The sequence below is a fragment of the Eupeodes corollae genome, chromosome 1 (assembly GCF_945859685.1).
Source record: "Eupeodes corollae chromosome 1, idEupCoro1.1, whole genome shotgun sequence".
Classification (NCBI taxonomy): domain Eukaryota; kingdom Metazoa; phylum Arthropoda; class Insecta; order Diptera; family Syrphidae; genus Eupeodes; species Eupeodes corollae.
The window spans coordinates 237,454,079-237,477,364 of record NC_079147.1 but is presented as its reverse complement, the minus strand read 5'-3'; the positions used below and the strand labels follow the sequence as shown (position 1 = coordinate 237,477,364).

The 23,286-nt window shown below is 31.8% G+C and overlaps 1 protein-coding gene across 5 annotated transcripts in view; it reads right to left on the bottom strand.

Moving 5' to 3' along the window:
- The window catches only part of LOC129943355 (trehalase-like), a 96,935-nt gene that overhangs the window by 35,256 nt on the left and 38,393 nt on the right, over positions 1 to 23,286 (bottom strand). The window contains exon 1 of one of the 5 annotated variants that reach the window (XM_056052728.1): positions 4,658 to 4,795. The exons of the other annotated variants lie outside the window; for them this stretch is intronic. The gene's annotated coding sequence lies outside the window, so the exon portion shown is untranslated. Of the gene's footprint in view, positions 1 to 4,657; positions 4,796 to 23,286 lie in introns of those variants that run through there. 5 annotated transcript variants of the gene reach the window in all.

The following is a 23,286-nucleotide window of genomic DNA, read 5'->3' as shown; positions in this document are numbered from 1 at the left end:
TATTATGTTAAATTGTAAAGTGTTGCAGTTGCAGTTGTTCCAATTCCTTCCCACGTTTTTTTCCTTGAACTTTCTTCTTAGTAGATTTTTTTAAAAGTCATATCTTTTACAATTGGAAAAACGAAATTATCTTCTTACAATGATATGTTCCAAGAAAAAATGGAGCCCATCCTGAAATAGCCTTGAGGATACCAAAAGCACTGCTTGAAGGTACTTTAGAACATGGACTTACTACTAAACCTGCTGTTCAGCTTCAGGATCATAAAAGTAAAATAAGATCATAACTTTGGCAAAAAAGCCATTAACTTGCAAGCTTGCAAGACCTTGGCCGATCCAAGTCATTCTTCTTTAATAATGAAATTAATAGTTTTCGTTAAAATATTTAGCCTGATAACATGTCAACCGAATTTCAAGCAGCATTTAAGATGAATAAATGATAGATGAAATGTTCCAAATTCTACACCAAAAGATGATCGAAATCGTCAACAATAATCATATTTTTATATAAATGGTTGACATAAACATGATAACTATTCTTATGCTGTAGTCAAATGCAGAATTAACAGACATTAAAAAAGCCATATCTATTTCGAAATTTTATTTCGCGCTGAAATCTTATGTTGACAGATTACCTAGGAATACTGCAATTGAGACAAACCGATTTCCTACTCTCGAAAAATAAGATGTACAATTACAGAAAACTACAAATTGGCATGGTTACCAGGACATACTGAAATCAAAGGAAATTAAGTTCCAGATGATGCAACTAAAGATTCTATTCAATTTCCACTGATAATTTAATTTCCAAACCTCTATCACTTGGCTGATATTTCTTAATTCGTATAAATGTCATTCATTTCTTCGGCCACATAATCCTCATCATCTTCTTGTTCCAAACAACAGACAATTAGTAAGAGGAGATTGTATATGGTACTCCGAATCAGAGTTTGAAAAAATAATTGTTACTTATAAAAGTGCTCTCCTAGAATTGTGTAAACACTGCACAATTCCAATTTACTATCCGGCTCGAAGGACCAATGTGAAAACCATTTTCGCAGGACACATAGACGGCAATTGGATGGAAAGTATGTTGTCCAACTTCCTTTCAAAGAAGGGACATATCCTTTACTAGGGTTGTCTCAAAAATCAGCTCTTGTAAGATTCTTTCAATTGGAAAGAAAATTCCAGACCAACACTTCATCTAAAGCTGAATACCAAAGGGTTTTCAATGAATATAAGGAGCTTGGGCATATGACTGAAGTACCACTTGCTGTTACAAAACCTCCTCATTATTACCTTCCTCACCACGCAGTGCTTATGGAAGCCAGCTCAACTACAAAACTCCGGATTTTATATGACGCATCCTGTTAAACATCCAACGGGTCTTCGCTCAATGACCATCTGCATGACCCAGATTGCAAGATGATATCTTTGATCATATCGCACGTTTTAGGAGGTTCAAAATTGCATTAACTGCTGATATAAACAAAATGTACCGATAAATTTGCGTGCCGTTAGGTGATTCAATGTATTTATTAACTTGTTCTATGGCGAGATGTAGATGGAGAAGAAGTTAAAACGTACCGTCTTAACACGGTTACCATTTGGTACTGTTGCTGCACTTTATTGAGCTATCCGAACGCTTCGACAACTTGCACTTGATGAACGTGATTACTTCCCTCTTGCATCAAAGATAGCCAGGAAGAACTTTTATATCGATGATCTGATTCATGGGGCAGATTCAGTAGAGGAGGCGTTGGAGATGCAGGCACAGCTCATTAAGATGTTGAAGAAAGGAGGCTTTCCGTTAAAGAAATAGGCAAGTAACTGCGAGAAACTTTTAATGAATGTGCCAGAAGAAGACGAGAAAAACGCAATTAAGGCTCTTGGGATCCAGTGGCATCCCGCAAAGGACGTTTCCAAAATCAAAATTGTAAACTAAAGTTCGCGAAAATAAAAAGACAAGTCATATTATAAAAATAATAAATTTTGAATTTTGTATAGTTTGAAAGGAAAGTATCACTATTACTTAACTGTACGAATACGATTTTTGTGATTTACTGCCGGCAACTTAAAGATTTGACTCCGCATCAACTGGACTGCGAAGAATACAAACATTGGTCCTTCGAGCCGGATTTTTAGAAAATCCTTAGTACGTCATTTCGAGCCTTCCTTTGTACATTTATTTGTAAATTATTTCAATAAATAACCACAAACCAAGCTCCTTCCAGTAAAATTCTGACTCCAAAAACACAAACGCATCTAGCCTACCTCAAAGTAGCCACTTTGGTCCACTATTCTTCAAATTTGTCTATAAATGATTTGGAAATTCTAAACCTTCATTTCTTCTAAATTAATCTAGACAAAAGGAAATATGTTACATCACATAAATTACCTCTTCATCAGGCTTTGATTTGGCACTCTAAAATAGGAAAATTAGTTTTGTATTTTTTAATGCTAGTTAACTTCAAAATATCTGGAGTTATACTAAGACATTTAGTACTTTTTAATAATGTCATTTATTTTCATGACTGATTGCGTTAAATAAATCTAGTCCAATATGCACGAATTTAAGCTCTGTCAAACTTTAACTGTCAGTTTATATTAAACTTTTGTCTCTGAATGTGTCAAACACAGAAAGAGCACAATTATCAATGTCATTCAAAAGCTTGGACAGTAGATCAAATGAATCGAAATAATTTGTGCTTTTTGATTTGTTGAATTTATATTTCTAATATTTCTGAGAGTTTTTCTAAACGAACTGACAGACCAGGAGAATGAAGACACAATTCACAATTAATGGCCTAACTATAATAGACTTAACCGAAAGTAAGCTAATGTCAAAACCGAACGATAAGTTATCAGAAATTATCATCAAAACAAAAAGTAACCATAATGGATTCAAGTAACTTAAGCAAATATCAAACGCAGAAAGAGCACAATTATTAATGTCACTTAAAAGCTTGGACAGTAAATCAAACGAATCGAAATAATTTGTGTTTTTTTGATTTGTTGAATTTATATTTCTAATATTTCTGAGAGTTTTTCTAAACGAACTGACAGACCAGGAGAATGAAAACACAATTCACAATTAAAGGCCCAACTATAATAGACTTAACCGAAAGTAAGCTAATGTCAAAACCGAACGATAAGTTATCAGAAATTATCGTCAAAACAAAAAGTAACCATAATGGATTCAAGTAACTTAAGCAAATGTCAAACGCAAATGTCACTTCCAGTGCCATTGTACATGTTATTTGCTAAAATAAATCGTTTATGATTAATAAACAACCAATAATAATATTTACCTGCACTAGATATTAAAAACATATATTTTTGTCTTTTATTAGTAATTTTGTTTCCAATTATCTTTATTTGTTAAGTAGCTCGTGTCACTCACTAGCAAAACAAAACTGACAAGGGACACAAATTATTAATAGGAGACAACGACATGTAAACCTCTGCGTTGGGTTGAAATGCGCTTCAAATTTGACATTTGTTTAAGCTCGAGCCATTTAAATGGCTCTTGCGTAATTGCTCGAAAGTTACCGAAATTTAACGAAACTGGGGCTGCGTATTGGTTCGTTCCCTTAAGCTGGCTTAAGTTCGTTCAAGACCATTATAGTTGGGCCTTAATTCTCACAAAGCAATCAAATTAGCTTTGAAGTCTGTTTTCAGCTTTATGACAACAAAAGTGAGTGTGAGAAATGTTGTTTATGTTTCTGAGAATACAAAAAACTCTGACATCTTAGAAGCTTTTAAACTGGTCAAGTGTTTCAGTTTATGTTCTTTGAAACGTCAAATGCAGATGTCAAAGTTGTTTTATTTGATCTAATCCAAATAAATTTATTTTATTTTCAAACAAAATTGGAATACTATGTGTTTGGATGGTAACTGTAACTATACTCTTTTCAATTCAGTTGCTTTTAATTTAAAATTTTAGAAGAACTTAAAAAATTGTCATGGTTTTCTTGAAATTCAATCAATACAGATATGTTGTTATAAAAGTCGAAAAATAAGAACGATGTGTCATTTATGACAGTTTACACTAGATGTCATAGTTAAAAACAAAAATAGTACTAGAAGAAGAACATAGTTGGATTTACTCGAGATTACCTCTTTCAGTTTAATAAGTTTGCATTTTACTATCACTTAAAACAATAAAATAAAAATTCCTATAAATTATTATAATTTTCCATTTTTGTAATAAAATGTTTCTGTTGAATGTGTACTTTTTGATTTTTGTTTTGTCTTCTTCTTTTATGTTTTCTTTTTATGCAAGTGTCACTTTGACACTTACAAGGTTATCTATTGTTTACAACACTCCACTAAAATGAGCACTCTTATAACTTGTAAGTGCCAAGTTGAAGTTAAGTACACTCAATATACAATTAATTATTTAATGTGTATATCGTATTGGTGTCATGTTAGATTGATATCAGTCAATATTATAAAATTTAGCAAAGCAATCACAATAATTATGACACATTTTATATTCACAATTGTATTGTATTATTATTATTATCAAATCATCGCAAACACTAAAATTTACATTACTATAGTATATAAACATAAGAAAATGGAAGAAGAAGAACAATCAAATGCTTAATTTGCAAAACTTATTGTTATAAGTTGTATAGCTTGAAAGTACATATACCGCTTTGTGTAGTTATTTTTGGATTTTGTATTCCTAGCACGAGTAGAATACGACTTGAGTGACGTACGCGTTTTGTAGACACTCTCGAGACTTATCGCAATTAAAAGTTGTATTGTTTTTTGTTTCATGAGCATTTACACGCACTATCGTTAAAGCGGTGTAAGCCGGCCAAAGTCAGACGGACAACTAAAGTTAAAGTCGAACTCTGAGGCTAATCGAAGCCTTTACTTCCTCCCTTATGGATTATAGTATATTTTATAGTACTACGCTACGGTACGGCGGTGTACTATAATCTGGACAAAGTGATGACGATTTTCTGTCGTAAACTAGCGACAGCGACCGACGACGACAACCGGCAATGACGTTTTGACGAACCGCAAAGCGCAATAGGCAGTGCAATAGACTTATAGTTGTAGTTGATGGACAAATGCTCTAGCTCGAGCTCTAGCTCTGGTAGCGAAGGTATAATTGTTTTTTTGATTTTTGAAATCTTAATAAACTCCATAAAGTTTGATTGCAACCGCATCAGAGAACGACTTGGTATATGGAAAATAATGCTTCTGCAAAGAGTTGATAAAAGCTAGTTAGAGCTTACACCTAGGTGATGCTTACTTTGCGATAGAGCAGTCAAAGCCAGTTCTGTTGCAGTGTTAAACAAAAGAGATAAAGTCAGGAAGTGAGATTTACAATTGAATTTGTATATATAGGTAATGCAATTATTGTGGATTTACATCTAAGGTCTAAACTTTATTTGTTTTTATAGCCTTTTATGATTTTGATAAAATAAAGCAATAATAAGTGTTGTATGCAATTTTAATGCTATTTTTATGGTATACTGGATAAAAGGGGTGCTTAGCTTTAGTTGCTATATAAAGATATAAAAATAGATAAGTCGGTGCTTTTGTTCTGAAATATTAATAAAATAATGTATTTTGTTATTAAAGGCTTTTAGAATTAAGTATAGATAAACATTTTTAACCTTTATTCTAAATAATTTAAAATAGTTTCGTTGTTAGAATGAAATTGTTTAGTGTCATTTAGACATGCATACATATGTCTTAGAACACTACACTAATTTATTTTAGAAATATTAAAATATGGTTAGTTGATTCCAAAATTTCAGGGATATGTATTTTAAAAGTATTAAGCCTCATTCAAGGGAGTTAAAGGGTCATATAAGAACGTTCAATGAAAATTTTACAAATCGAAAAGAATTTTTCATTGAAAACATGTACTTTAGTATACTTTTGGAATCTTCTGTGTCTTAGAGAAGAAACCTATACGAATGATCATAAATAAGGTCTTAAGGCGCTTGGATAATTGTATAAAGTTCAATAACCTTGACTTTTGTGTAATTTTAAATAGCTGTGACATCTGTTGTTTCATTCATTCATTCAGGAGACTATAGGGTTTTCTAATAATGACTTAACAACTTTGAATTAAATTTATGAACGCACCCTTTCACTTATCATGGAATTGTCACTGTCAATTTATCCAGTAGACTCAACATGATAAAATACCGGAACAAGGAACGTCTACAAATTATAAACATATTCTAGGTGATCGCAACTTTCAGAGAGTTAACACCAATCTTCGGTCGTAATTCTCGCCCTAGTAGATAGTTAATAACCATTTTAGTGCAAAAAATTGAGTTCATATATTAACTGTGTGATGTTGTAATGTCAACAATGGGTTGGTCGAAGTGTCAAAAATATTGTTGCCGTTCAGGCGTCCGTAGCAAACGGTATAAATGAGTCAATTAAAAGTCGTTTTCAAGTATATGTCATCGCTCAGACCGCATTATGGCGACGTCTGTTATCCGATTGGGCAAGTTGACAAAGTCCTTATCGGTAAATTCTTTCTTTCTGCGAAAACAGAAAAATGTGCTTTATCACCAATTCCATATATACCTAATAGTTGTGTTTGCTTGTGTAGAAAACTCGGCACATTTAAAATCTACGATTTTATGGAAAATAAGCCGTAAAGCATCTTGCACATGAGCTACGAACTGCGAACTGTGGATGTTCCCATATTTTGACTTTTTTTCACGTGAGCTTAATTTCTATTCGCAGACAGCAACGAATTGTCAATTTATAATTACCCTTTTCAACAAACAAAGCAAAAGTGGTATAAATTTAAGGTTACGTTGAGCGCGAACAATTTATTCGTTGCATTGTGGATGGTATGTGGAACGTGAATAGAGTTTGACAGTCTGTAAGAACCAAACGGCAGTTCGTTACTACCAAATTGTTTTTACAAAATTGTCTTGTTTTAGAGAACAAAATGCAAATTTTACTGTCTTAAAATTAGTGTCAATTGGTTTCTTATAATTTAAATGTGTTTTTGTTTGAAATTGACTTTTTGAAATGTGTAAAATCACGTTTGTTCGTCCATTCGTTCATTCGTTGTTCGCTCTCATGTGCAAGGCACTTATGGCTGAAACACAAACACACTTCAGCTTCGGCTTCGCCTGACGTTTACGAGTTCAGCCATAGGAATTCAATGCATGCTATAACAATGGAGCTTCGACCTCACGTTTCGTTTGACAATCGTAAGGAAAAGAACGTAATGTGACTCCAAACGGAAGCTCTAGTTCAATTATCTGAACATTTGCTTTGCTGACAGCTCATCAGCTGTAAAACAAATGTCAACAAACAAAATATTTGCTCTTTGGAAGGATGAAATAATAGAAATGTCATTCAAAGCAACCTCGAAGCAGGCCTAACGTAACGCAGACGAAGCCGAAGCTGAAGCGTGTTTGTGTTTCAGCCATTAATGTCGTTTGTTTTATACCTTATTCCAAATGTTGACGAGAGATCGACAAGCCTAGGATACACAGCGAATTGATATGCCAGCGAGTTTGCCATTTTTCAATTATTGCTTTCGCTTTCGCCTTCCTCGTTTTGAATTCGACCAATAAACGAGTTCGAAGGCGAATTCACAGTCGATTACACTGTTAGATTTCGTGGATTCTTTCTTGATTGTATTTATATAGAAATCTGAGATAGCTTTATTTTAATTTTCTTATAATTTATACACAATCCACAATAAAATATATAATTTTAAAATGTATTCAAGGAACTATAAAAACAAGCAAACAAACCGACATCAATTTTTGGCTCTAGGCTAGTGATAAAGAAAACTAAGGGTATTGCAACGGGAGCACTCGTTGGTCCTGAATATCAGGCTGGAATATTCGAAGAAAAAGTCGCCACAAATGCGTTAATAAGGAAATACTACGCGATTCGAATTTGAAAGGTCGAATTGAAAACGATCCAGGGCTAATAATCAGGCCCTTGTTTTTCCGTCAACACTAAAAGCTACAGCTACAACAAAAATAGTTGTTCCTTAGTAAAGCATCTAATTTTAATTCTTTTCATCACTAACTTGGCCCAAGAGCTTAAACTTGAACAGCAATGTTACTATTGCCGGGCCAAAAATGCTTTAGTTTTTTGATACATAAAAAATGTGGCCATTTTTGCTTGTCAAATGTCAAAAGATGACAGCTCAGAAAGTGACGGCTTCCTAAAAGCTACAGCTACAAAAAAAATAGTTGTTCCTTAGTAAAGCTTAAGTTTTTTGATAAGTGACATCAAAAATGTGGCCATTTTTATTTGTCAAATGTCAAAAGATGACAGCTCAAAAACTGACATCTGCCTAAAAAGCTAGTTATTCGAAATAAAATCTCTCAAAACCCTTTAAATTACGGAACTCATGTTTTAGTTTAATCTATTTATGAACTTAAATAGTTCTAGGAAATTAGTGTGATTTTTATATATTTTCAAAGGTGATTACTTGTTTTTAAGTTACATGATATTTTTGTTTGTTTTTTTTTTGGCAAGTTGTAAAATGTTTAAACAAAAATTTAGTATATTAGTTCCTCATGCAATAACATAACAATTACGAATCTCCAAAATATCGTTATCTTTATTTAGTTAATTTTATTTTATTTAATCTGAAGACATGTTTTACAAATATATTTTATTGTCTTATTATAAATTAAACAACTTATGACATTTTTACCATATTTTGTTAAAAAAGCAGTCCCCTCAAAATTAAAATATAAAAACCTTATTTTTGTAGGAGAGTTATTTCAACATAAATATTTCAAAAACACGTGTCTGCCTTGAACTTAAGCTATGTGCTCGTAAAAATTAAGAAAGGACCTTGAGATTTTGAGAATATGTGATTTCAGTTGTGTTAAAGTAGATCAATGTCTATTGTTATGGGGTTGAGGTTAAAATTTTAAAAATTGAACTTACCCTTTTTTACTACAAAATGATTCTACTGCAATCATGTTGTTTAAACAGTTGCTCTGTGACATTGTTTACAGTTAACGAGATGATATACATAATGTGGGTGTTTGGTTAGATTTTAAAATATGCCTACCAGGTGTTTTATTTTGTTTATTTAAGGTCTCTTCAGCAAGGCCATCATAGGTAAAATGTTATTTTGGCTAAAAATAGATTAATGAATCAATAACGTAGTTTGTTTTACAAGTTTTTTATTTGTACACATTTAAGCCTCCGATTTAAGTAAAACTGTCAAAAGGAGCTGTAACTATAGCTGTCAATAAAGCTGAAATCTTGACACAAACAGAACTTCACATTTTATCAGAACCTTAATCTTTGAATAAGTTCTTTTATGACAAGTCCTAAGAAAGTTATGAAAACAAAACTTAACTTAGCTGAATTTTATTCGAATTTGTTATAAATAGCAAGGTTATTATCACTTTGATCTAAAATATATCATAAAATGAAACAGCTGGGATTATCTATAAATTATATTATTTGACGTTTAAAGCGGAGTTTTCATCCGGTCATTTTGTTCAACGATGGTTTTGTTGTTCTTTTCTTAAGCGAAAAACGATAACTATTTACGAGTATTTTACAAACATACATTTTTTGCACTTATTTACTTTGATTTCATAAAATTATGTCTCGTTTTGTTAAACATTTTCATTATTTAATGATTACATATGAAATAAATAAATAGTAAGATTTATTCAGATAAATGAAAAGGGTAATCTGGAGACACTGATTTATTGAAATAGTTGGAAGTGATAAAAAACATTGCAAGACAAAATGTCACCTGGTGGGAAATAGAAAAACTCATTTTTGGATCACATAAATAGATGATCTGATCGGGATCAGAGGAAAAATATAATAATAATATCACAAAATGCTATTGACGTCTTTGTTTACAAAACTATAACTTAAACACTACATGGCTGCACCTAGTGGCTATAAAGGCCAATGCTAACTTTTTTGACTTAACCTTCAATGTTGGAATAGAACCGTATTTTAGACTTCTTTTACTTAAGTTCAATCTATTCTATTTGGATCTAAGTTAAAATGACGTTCTTTATGATTCGGTGGTTCTGATAGTTTGACGTTTTCATATAAATTATCGATAACACAACGATATTGGTTCGTAGTTTCGTTAAACTGTGATTTTGTTGTTTGCTATTTCTTAAAACCCATTCACTTGTAAATTTTTTTTGAAATTCGAATTTAAATGAATACTTAAACCTATTTTTCTGATAGGATTTTGTGATTTAAAAAGGAAATGATATTAAGTTGGTCAATGTCGGCAAATTATAAAGAGATTAACGTTTCTTCGTTAAATATGAGAAAATAGAATTTTAAGCATCATAACAAAGCCATATTATAGCAAAAATTTGCAAATTTGATAACATTCCCTTGTTTTTAGGTTGAATAATATCAACAAACTAACAAAGCTGAACAAAATAATCTGAAGAAGAATTATTTATATCAGCCTAATTTTTTGTATCTAGTGCACTCGTATTTGATTACTAAAGCTCAAAGTTTTTATAAATGCTTATTTTATTTAAGTTACTATATCATAAAAGAAGCCAAATCTGGTTTATTTGCTATAATAAATATTCACTAAAAGTTGGCTTGTCGGAATTAAAATTATAATTAATTCATAAAGCCAGTTTGAAGATAATACACTTAAGTATTAACTTTAATTTAAACGTATAAAATTTGTGTGCTCATTTTTGTTGTTTGCATTTTTGATATATTTGCACATTGAATTCGAAATTTTAATTTCTGTTTCAGAAAATAGGCTTAGGTTTTGTAAATGCAAGGTTATAATTTCCTGTTCTTTATAAAAAAGTATCAGCAGGCTTAAGGATCCAAAAATTGAATAGAAGTTGTGAATGATATTTAAGGCAAAACTACCCAACGAAAATTCACTTAAGTTTGTGTAATTACTGCCAATTAAATGAAATAATGAAATTTTGCTCACGTATCTACATGTCAGATTAGTGTGCTTAAGTTAACGAAACTGAGAACAATTGAACGAAACGGAGCTAGACTCCATTATGTTCACTCGTATTGAGATTCTTTGTATTCGCACGTTTACTTATGCACGCATATGCTAGCTTATGCCTGTTATAGTTGGGCCTTTACTTTTTTGATAGTTATTAACGCCAAAAAACTTTTTAATAAACAGGCATTTCAAAATTGATGTAGTTTCCTCTGACATTAAATTCAGACAAGATTTCTCAGCTTTGACATTTCGACGTCTAAACTAATGAGTTCCAGACACATACATTTCTCTTTTCTTACGTTCTACTAATTTGCCAGGACGATAAAACAAGACACCGAGAAAGATCTGTTTACACGAAATCCAGCATTTTAACCTAACGAGGAACTTTATTTATCAGTAAAATGTCAAATTCTCAAAATAGTGCAATGTTAGCACCGCCTTGGGAAATAAAATCATAAATAATTCGTATTGAACATTTGAAGTTTAGCTCTGTCAAAGTTAAAATTAAAGAAAGAAAGTAGAATAAATGTAAAAAGTTTTTGAGTAAACAAACAGTCCTATTTATATAACCTTCAATAAAATTATCTTAAATAATTTTTTTCAGGAAGACACCATAATCCTATTAGCTGCATTTAATCTTAGACAGATGGAGTCTTTTTGTAAATGTTGCTGGGATATCAAATATGGCATCTAAAGATTTTCAAGAATGTCTGCTATCTGAAGGAACCATAAAATTGATTTCAAAATTGTATTGTATAAAAATCCGGTGAATTTTTTAAGTATCCAGTGAAAATTGTACTCTACAATACTTTTGCACGTCAAAATCTAAATGGTTGTCTCCCTTTTGTGAACAGTTTAAAAGATGTTTTAATTCTTGCTACCTATCTGAATTTAAGCAACCAACTCGTTCTCATACCCAGGATAGCCTATCGAACACGTTATTGAACGCAGCCATTTTTTGTTTGGTGAAACTTTTGTCTATGATCTGTCATTAAATTGGAAGGTAACTGTCATGTTATTTGCTGACTGCAAGATCTTGCTGTAATTTCTTCGATCTAAGATCAAAACCAGAACTTTCCAATTATAAAGCTTTTACTTATTTTAATGCTTTATAAACAATCAAAAATATTGGAGATCAACTTTAGCTTCGTTTAAAAATAATAATATTTCTACAGCTTATGATAGGTTGGTTTGGATTTTATTTGTAAATTTAATGATCATTCAAAATAAAAAAAAAATTATAAAAATTCACAATACCGGTTTACTAATTTAATAAATTCCATCCTCATCAGATCAGAATATTGTTAAAATTATCTATAATACTATAATTTATCGTTTGAAATGTCAAATTATTTACGCTGGCATCAACCCACTAAAATAAAATAAAATAACACAACACAAGACACGAGTCATTATCTCAAATTAATTTAAGTGCAAACAAAAGTGAACACAAACAAAACTTGTTTGCAAAATTCGTCTGTTTTTATTTTTATTTTAACTCCAAAACACCAATGCTGACGATAAAAAATAAAAATAACAATAGCTAACATCAGTCACAGAGGTTCAGGTTAGTCACTCCCAATTTCACATTAGAAATAATAGAGAAAATAACGCTCCAGGCATCGCTTCGCATACCTAGTTCATAACTTCTTTAAGCCTATTGACACACGAGTAGTCAAAAAATTATTAGAAACCGCAATAAAGCGACCTAAATCAGGCTTAATTTCAAACACGTGTCGACTTATATCGAAGTACTATCTTGCAAGTGAAAATAAAAATCTATTGTTCTATAGGTACTTTACTTATAGACTTCAAAAACTATACTGCGCAAATACCTAAGGCTTGAATCCATATAGAATAGAACCGTAACAAATTCACTCTACTGGCTTGAGGCTTGGCTTTTGGCTTAATGCAAAACTAATGCCATTGATGTGTTGTGTAGTTCACTTGGCTAATTGATATTTAATTTCCCCTTAATTTTATAAATGACAGATAGATTCTTAGATAAGAGAGTGAAGAGACAACTAAAAGTGAATTTAAATGTTGACAGAACTAAGATTAAATCAAGTTTTAAAGATAAAACGAACAAAACTAGTTGTACGTAATCAACTTCAACGTGACACACCGCCAGAATGTAGCCAATAGAAAATCAACGACTCGATGATATTATGGTGGGGAAGGGGGGTAGACAGGCACAGTGTTTGAACATTTGTGTTTAACTTGCGCGGACGTCAACCTGTTGCTGGTGGTTAAACGCTGTATGACAGCTAAATTGACAGCTTAAATAAGAATGTAGCACGAGAGTATGTTTGATTAGCACAAGTGCAATGCAATAGCGCCAGCTTAAGCCCCCACAAACACTATGCAACCAGGGGAAAATGCATTTGAACGTGACCTTGAGTCATTTCAATGAAATCCCTTTTGTGGTTTGCAATATTCACAGTAAGTGGCTTGGCTATGTTGTTGGTCATAAACGGCGCGCTGCACGACGGCGGCGAGCCGTACGACTACCGAGACTTGAAGCAATGGCGGACGCTGTGGTTATTTCTATTTGCAAAGAAAACTATCATGATAATTGTGTGAAGTTATTGCGGTTCAAAGTTAATTACTTTGGCTTTAGCTGGATGGCTTTGGTTTTTTGTTTGAATTTTGTTTTTGTTTCTGTTTTTTCCAATGCAATTGATATCTATTAAGGTCGTGTGCCTACTTCGGGTTTCTTGTTGCGTTTGAGTGTTATATGAGATGTACTTTCCTGTTTTTAATGATTTATTGATAGAAAATTAGAGATGTAGATTTGGGGGCGTTGATAATGAAAGAAAAACATCTTACTCAACTTTTTTGTTTCCAAGAAACTTATATTAGTTCTAAAAAATTATATTCTGCAACTAAATGAATGTGTAAAACTTTATTGAAAGTCAAACTTCTATAAAACTTTGGTGAACCTTTATACATATTAGCGGTATTTATTGTTGATATATTTTGTTCACATATTGTTCTGTTTTGACATTAGTGACATTTGATGTGTGTCTTGTCATTTCAATATTTTTTGTAATCGGTTGTCATCAAACAAAAGGTCTGTTCATTTCTTTTTCAAATAAAATATTTTAAGTTGTAGATGACTGTAATTAGTTTTATGGTAGTTACCGAACAGACCTTGAAGTATTTTTAACAAAATTATCTGGAGTTTAACCAATAGTTAAAATTTGTCTTCTTAAAAACTAAAAGAGTTTAGTCTAAACTTAAGGCACAAACCGCACCCATAGAATGAAAGTGACCTAACTCAAAAATTGCAACTTGTGGGAAATGAACAAAAAGTCTTCAAAAAAGTGTAATTTTGAGTAATTTTGATTGTATTTCTCACATACATATTTTAATGAAAGTTAATTATTTGCCAAATTATGTGAGAAATACAATTAAAATTACTCACAACTACACTTTGTTGAAGATTTTTTGGTCATTTCCCACAAGTTGCATTTTTTGAGTTAGGTCACTTTCATTCTATGGGTGCGAAACGAGTCACTGCTTATTTAAAAAAAAAAGATCGAACCACGCAACCGCAGTTTGTCATTCCATTTTCAACAGTTAAGGTATACTTTTAGACGCTTTATGTGAGCTTGACGTATAAAGACTTTTGACAAGTTTAATTCATGTAGCACACTTTAAGACACATAAGTCTCTGAACATTTTAAACCGTTTCAAACATTGTTAACCATCCCTGAACTGGTTGGTTTGTGTCTCTGGAACATTTAAAAACTTATAAATGTAGTTTACTTTTAGGAGTTATACTGCTGTCAGTTTTAAGTTTGAAAATGTAAAATGTTTTGTATGGAAACGTTTTCGATTACCGCTAAGAAGTCTTTTGAAAAATATAACTAAAAAGTTCTTTTCATAAATAAGAATATGTTTCCGGATTTGAGTTGTGAAAGGAAACTAAACTTTACCAAACATGTAAAGTTATCAATTTTCGGAATTGATAAGATCTACTTAACGGTGATATTGGTACCTCTTTTTCTAATGGGATTCAAATAAAAAAAAACTATTATGGCTGAATCACAAACAAGCTTCAGCTTCGGCTTCGACTGCGTTACGGTGAGCATGCTTCAAGGTTGCTTTGAATGACATTTCCATTATATCATCCATCCAAAGAGCAAATATTTTGTTTGTTGACATTTTTTTTACAGCTGTTGAGCTGTCAGACAAAGAAAATATTCAGATAATTATTGAACTATAGCTTTGGAGTCACATTACGTTCTTTTCCTTACGATTGTCAAACGAAACGTGAGATCGAAGCTCCATTGTGATAGCATGCATTGAATTCCTATGGTTGAACTCGTAGACGTCAGGTGAAGCCGAAGCTGAAGCGTGTTTGTGATTCAGCCATTAAAGTTTGGTTTGCGCGTTGCTTAAAATCTTCACGAACTGTTAAAACAAAAACCTATTGACTTTTTAAACGCAGTCGGTATTCCAAATGGTCAACTAATATATTATATTTCCAAAACATTATACAACAATTCGAAAAGAAATTTTAACATTCTATTATGCTCTGAAAACTGGAATTACATTTTTCGAAGTTGGTCTTTTTGACAGTTGTCACTTGATTTATCCCCAACTAGGTATGCCATTTCATGGTAAATAGACTTACACCTGAACAACATTTACAATTTATTTACAAAGTCTAAAGAAATTTATTCCCAAATAATGTTTCCATTCGAAAGAACGATTATGTTTTGATTTATTTCTTTAATTTTATTTTATAAATTAAACAACAGAAGGGAAATTAAAAACAAAACAAATCGCCATGACAATGGAGTTGTCAGCTGTCAGCTGTCAAAGCGCTACAAAATAAAACTATTCGGTCGTTGAGTTTGAGCTTGCGATATTTACGATCTAAAGCGAGCGCAAAGGTTAAGTTTTGAGGTTTTATTTTATATGTCAAATTCGCTACGACCGAACGCGTTACTGTGGTTTAGCTATAATGGTCACAATTCATGTACGTTTATTTGGTATTTCTTCTGTCTGTTGCCCTTTCAAATTGTAGGTACTTTGAGCATTTCAAAATACAAATTTAGGATATTGGTTCAAGAAATCCGTATTTCGTTTTCCTTAGAAGTGCTAGTTTTGTTCCATTACTTAATCCACAAGAAGTTAAAAACTGTCAAAGTTATTTGATAAATACTCCAAGAACAGTTTACTACAGACGGAAATCTTACTGTTAGCTTAAACCTTTAACACAACCAGATGGTAATTGTTTAAAATTAAGTGCTAGGAACAACATTTTACTCATAGCTTGCATAAATGTCAAATTACAAGTTGTCACAAGCAATTCAAACAATTTCACCTAAAAATTGCGCAATCTAACAGAAAAAAGAAAAACAATAACAAAAATAAATACAATTAATTTTACACCGGAACGTGTTCAAATAACCTTTGTCACTTGAAATCATTTCAAAAATGCCAACGAATCAAACGTGATGCAAAATCGTACTTCTCTTATTGTCGTATTTTTCTTTTTGTTGTTTTTTTTTTTAGAATAATAAAAGATTTACAAAAATAAACGACTTTTGGCACAAATTCTACAATGTTAACGTATATAATTTTAAATGTAACAACAAATTGGTAAATTAAGTTTAATCTGTCTATAAAATGTCCATAAGCAAATAAATTCTCAGACTTTAATTTGGTAACTGACTAAGTTGTAAGAAGATTGATCTACATAAATATACAAAAAGAATAAACATGTTTCTTTGACAAACGATGAGGTCAATCGAGATCAATTTAATCTAAATTAACTGCCAGATAAACAACACCTGTCACAATCTTGAACAAATGGCCAAGAAATTGGCAATGACATTTCGGTAAAAATGTATTCTTTCGTCAGATTTTCTTATGTTATAACTTAATCACATTTCTTATACGAAATAATACATGTATAAACATGCGATATGATGATTCCAGTTAACATTGCTGATTCATTATTGCAGGTACGCCTGCATATGACTTCGATGACAGATTAGATAGCAGCAAGAGGGCGCTGTACTTTGTGATTGTTACCATAATAAAAATGAATATTACAAACGAATGTAAATAAATAAATAAATTCTACGACATTGTACAAAGGTTGACGAACTACTTCCGTTACGAAAAAACAAAAACAGAAAAATAAACGATATTAAAAGTGAAAATCTACTCGTAGTTAAGCTAGAACTGGGACAAGTGTTTTCATAGTGTGACAGTTTACAATTGTTGCCAATTTTCTAATCAGCGTATTTTTATTTTTATAGGAAGATGTTTGTCCTTTGCTTGACACGTGCTATAAATGTTTTTATCAAATTGAAACTGTCAGAAGAAAATGAGAAATAATTGAGTAAATTGAATAAATAAAGAGAAGAGCTTGATGTCCTTTGTTTTGTTTGGAAGATGACATAAGTATATAGTTATAGTTTATAGTTGTTCTTAAAAGACATCAAGTATATTTAATTTTGTTTGAGGTTAACACTCGTAAGTGCATATTTTGTTGAAAATACTACAATAGGGGTTAAAACGATTTGACAATTCCACTTTATTCATATACATGTGTCAAACCAAAGTGTCACTTTTTGGCAGTGTTCATATTATACGTTTTTAAAGCCACTTATTTTAGTGCCTTATGCTTTTATTTCACTCAGTTTGATCCACGAGTGTCAAGTTCTTATGAACTCATTTTTCTAAAGCTTTTGACCAGTTTGAGTTCATATTTTTTAGATTTCTCGTAGTTTTTTACAAAATTTTTGACAGAGCTTTCTTTTTTATTCCCATAATCGAGAAATCGAATCGTTAAGTTGTATTCTTAGAGTTTACACAGACAAATCTAGAAATGTGAGGAATTTTGTTAATATTTCCAAAAGTGTTGAAATCTGTGAAATCGTAAAAATATTAAACTGCCTGTTATAAACATCTGTTAAAAGTAAGATGATAAACTGATAACCAAAGGTTTACAAAGAGAACGTACGTCGCTTCAAGTGATCCATCGGCTTCAAGTCTTCGAGCTTGATCTTTCATGAGTTTAAACCAAGGCCCTTACGCTAACTACGTCATAATGTTGTCTGAGCGATGTCAAATTCTTAAGAACGCTGCCGTGGAATTGACTAATTTGATTTGGATCATTTGTTAGGGACGTTTGAACGGCAGTGATTTTTTTTGACATTTAGACCAACCATTTGTTTCACTGACACGGCAACATCTCGCAACGAATATTTAGTCTTAAATTTGTGCACTAAACTTTGTATTGAATGTCATTCACAATTTTTTCATTGACAGACGTTGCTCGTTTGCGTACTTTACTGTAAAGATTTATAATTACTGAATAAGTTGACAGTTAAAGTTTTGTTTTGCGAAAGGGAGCGTTCACGAATTAAATTCAAAGTTGTCAAGTCTCTATTAGAAACCCGAATATAAAATTAAAAAATTTGGTCTGCCAACTGAAATAGTTCTTTTGTACAAAATGATCCTTATTCATCTGATTTTAATCGTACCAAAAAGTTATAAACAAAAAGAATGAACACAAGAACCTCATCCATGTTTTCTTTCAAAAACGAAATAAAATCGAACGCCCAAATTATGAAGATTCTTATCCGTCGATTTTACCTATATTCTAGATACGCGATCAAAACTAAACTAAAAGAAGGTAACTCTTCCTTGGCTGTCGAACCCTTAGGACCCTTTCACACCAAACGAATCCGAATCAATCGGAATCACTCCGAATCAAGTTGAATCTGATTCGTCATCTCCACTCTTGAATCTATAAAAATCCTTTCATCTTCTTTTTGTTTTCCTTCTTTTAGTTGCTTAACTCAACGTCCATCTCGTATGGTTGTTGATTCAAGACTGACCGGACGAGGAATCTGTCAGGTTGAATCAAGTGCGACCTCGAATCAAAACTAATTGAACCAGATTCGTCCGGTCTGAAGGCGGAAAAAGAATCCCTTCACATTTAAACGGAGCGCTCGAAGCCGAATCTTGGTCAATCAGATTCAAACTGATTCTGATTGATTCGGATTCGTTTGGTGTGAAAGGGCCTTAAATACCACGTGACTAAAATAACCTCACTGCTACAGTTTGTTTTTGTTTGAAAGAAATAGAGAAACAGACGAGCCATGCTATGTAAACGCAAACATAAATTTCAAAATTGAAGTTTCGTTCTACTTAAAAAACATGCTGTTAAGCTTAAAAATAATACAAACTGTCAAAATACCTAATTTCAATACAATATTGTTCATATTTATTTTGATTGGTACGTCCTATTACCTTGAAAAGGAACGGAATTTATTTTGTTTAAGTGAATGCATCGATAAATTAAAATGAATTTCGAAAAAGATCCACATACTCAGAATTTTTGGCGCAACAGACAATATTGACTATACAATTGTACTCTTTCTCGCTTAAAGAAATATTTTTGAAGTTACGGCCAAATTTGTATCAACAATGCACTTTCACTTTGATGATAACCTCCAAGTTGTCAATTCAGAAAAATATGACAGTTACCACGAGTGAACATAGCCTTAGCATTCACCCGGCATCCAATTATCCATAAATCTATTGACTGTCACAAAAATATTTTTACAAGAAAAGGTGCTTCTTAATTATTTAACAAAAATAAAACATTAAACCGGTGTGAACAATTTATTTTATTTTATTGGTGTGGTTGTGAACTTGTATAATTGTACTCTTAGTGTAAATAGTGATATTTAACTTTCCTCCAATTATCGAAGATCTTGAATCGCGAACACGGTGCGGGTGTGAAATATTTTTCAAGAAGAAAATAAACAAATTTACCAAAATTGAATAATTTAAAAGCCAACAAATCAATAAACTGTGAAATGAAGGTATGTAACTAATAATTTTTCCTTAAATTGAAATTATTAACAGCATTAAATTTAATAAAAAGTAAGTACTAAATATGTAATTGAATTTTAAAATGTATATATTTTTACAAGAAGATTAAAATGACTCAGGGATGTCCCTGAATTTTTTGGAAAGTCTTTGAACAATATCAAATTTTCCCATTATTGTTATGTATAAGTCCGGGAACTGTTCTATTTTATCTATAATGCAATTTAAACTGCAAATAGGGATCCCTCCTTAAATGCTTTTTCAGTTTTCTAATGTGTTCTATTTTAAAATATTTTGATTCTTTTTATTTAAAACATGTACATACAGTATTGGCCAAAAACCAAAGCAACTTTATTGGTCTCTTATTAGTCTTACTAAAATATTGCTAGTATTTGGTAGCAAAGCCCTTGTTTTTAATCATTTTAGCACATCTTCAAAGCAAGGAGTTAAATAAATTGCTTATAATGATGTTTGGGATACTTTCCCAATCCAATTTAATTTTATCAAAAAGATAGCTTTTGGTTTTGCAATTAATTCATCGATCTACAATTTCTCATAGATTTTCTATGTGATTGATATCTAGGGACTTTGGTAGTTGTTGTAACACGTCAATCAGTTTTTCTTGAAACCAAGTCTTAACCGTATTGGGTTGGGAGGTGTGCTCTGGACCGTTGTTCTGCTGAAATATTCATTTCAGAGGCAACTGATCCTCAGCATGAGGCAGCATCATATTTTGGAAAATGCCAAGGTACATAAAACGATCTATTATACAATATCTTTGGTGAATCGGTCCCAGTCTTTGCCCTGAAAAACACACCATTACGTTACCTCTTCCGAGCAAGGGCGGATCCAGACTTTTCATCAGGGGGGGGGGGGGTTTGTGATCACACAGTTAGATGAGTTTTTACTCTCTGCTTAAAAATGTTCTTTAATGTTTTCTAAAGGAGGCTACAAAATTTAAATAACATAATGTGTATACGATTATATTAACCTAACCTTTACACATTTCAATTGCTAAAATGATAACTTAATTTATCAAATTATTTTAGAACTCTGTTGTCCAGCAAAGTATGATCTAACTATTTAATTTGTATGACTCCCTACATATGAAAGCATTCCCATATTCCAAAAGCTTTCTAAATATGCCATATTTAAGAGGTAACAGACAATAGTTTAGAGGGTTTTTGCTGCATTTCATACAGAAATGTAAAAAATTATTTTGAAACGTAGCCTTTTTTTTCCAAAAATGAAATATACGTTTCTTGTATCGGTTTTTATTTATACTAAGAACGCTAAAATATTCAAAAATCCAGAAAATGAGGGAGGATCTGATTTGAAGAAATGTAGGGCTTTTTTGACGAAGTTTTTGCGCTATCAGTCTGCTTACTCGTATTTTGATCTTAGGAATCAACAAAACTTAAACATTTTTGAGAGAAAAATGTTTGGTTCTTGAATTTACATGAATAAGTGCTTTTGAGTACATAATTCCTCTAAAAAATTAATTTAAACCAAATTAAGGTAAAGAAATAAGTTGGGAAGAAACGTTTGTGTGGCACTCACAAATAACACGTTTCAGAATCTCTTTTCACTTCAAATCTCAAGAGATTCGAAAATCATTTTTTACCAACTTTTGTTAATTTTTTCCGGTTTTTAATTTTTTGTAAAAAAACTGTCTATTAGATTTTTTTTCAAAATGTTACTGAATGTTGACAACAATATTTTTTGAAAGATAAAAGTAAATTAAAGCCAATATCTAAAACTTTTGAAAAGATATTTGAGTCGAAAATCAATTTTTACCAACTTTTATTAATTTTTTTTAGGGTTTTTATTGTTTGCAAAAACAACTGTCAATTCGATTTTTCTCAACATTTTTCAGAATGTTAAAAACAATATTTCTTATAAGATAAATTAAGATTAAAGCAAAAATTTGAATTTTTGAAAAGATATTTGAATCGGTATTCAATTTTTACCAACTTTGAGTAATGTTTTTTTAGATTTTTATTTTTTATAAAAACTGTCAATTCGATTTTTTTCAAAATTGTATCAGATGTCAAAAACATTATTCTTCGTTGCACAAAATTGTTTTGGAGATAAAATCATATTTCAGTCGTAAAATTTCCGAGTTGACAGATTTATAAAAAAAAACCGTTAAATCGATTTTTTTTCAAAAAATATACTTCTTTGATATCACGTTACAATATATTATATAAAATTTAATTCAAGTCTCTAGCGTTTTTGGTTCGCAGGATATTTAGGGTTAACCAAAATGTTCACCTTTTTTTCAAACTACTAAGGTAAAAAAAACCATCCACGCAATTTTCTTGAGAGCATCTTTCTGCCTTTTTATCTGTACAACAAAATTTATTTGAAATCGATATCTCTTCTGGTTCTTGAGCTATGGACAACGAAAAAAACGTTGCGAACGTACGGACGTAAGGAAATACGGACTTACGGACTTACGGACGTACGGACGTACGAACGTACGTACACACGCACGCACAGACTTCTTTCTAAAAATCTTTTATTTCGACTCTAGGGACCCTGAAACGTCGAGAAATGTCAACATTTTCAATTTGACAAATCGGACCCATTACAATAACTTCCTATGGGAAGTTAAAAACGCCTTACGCTAATCGGCTTAAAACCTTAATTTCAATCAACACAATTGTTCGGACTGTAAGAGCCAGGAAAGACAGACAGACGGACGAAATCGGGGTACCCACTTTTTTCGACTTCCCTACCGTCGTAATGTCGTATTTGATTAAAAGCTCTAGTTCGAAATTGTTTACTTATGCAAAACATACCATATACTAGTTCCTTATGTTGCAAGTAAAAATCACTTCAATGTTCACTATTTATGTGTGTCAAACAAATTTAATAATAAAATTGAAGGCTAGTTTAAGGAATTTAAAGGAAACTTAATATAAAATTGATGATCTTCTTAAGAACCTGAATATTTGATCTTTTTCTTTGAAACAATTTTCATGAAAATAATTTAAAGCATTACTAGGTAAGGTTAGGTTATAGTGGCTGTCCAAGATGGAAACGGACACACTTAGGCCAATTTGATGGCCCCTAGTGATACCAAATGAATATTGAGGCTTCCTCCTAAGCTCAATTGAACCAGCTTGAGTCCCTTACGAAACACGAGAGGCTGATTATACCGATATGATTTAGATCGTTTAGATCGTTAAAGAAGAATTCCTAGGTAATTCTTGCGTTTTCGAGCGAAAGCAGGGCATGCAGAGAAGATGAAGAACCGTTTCTTCCTCTTCCTCGTCCATACAGCTTCTGCAAAGTCATTTGAGAATACGCCTAGTCTCGTGGCGTGATTTCCTATTAGACAGTGTTGGGTTATGATACCTATCATCGAGCTTATATGCGATCTGCTTAGAGAGAGCAAGCATATTGAACGTTTTATATCCAGTATTGGCCAGATATTTTGTGTGACTTGACACGTGGTG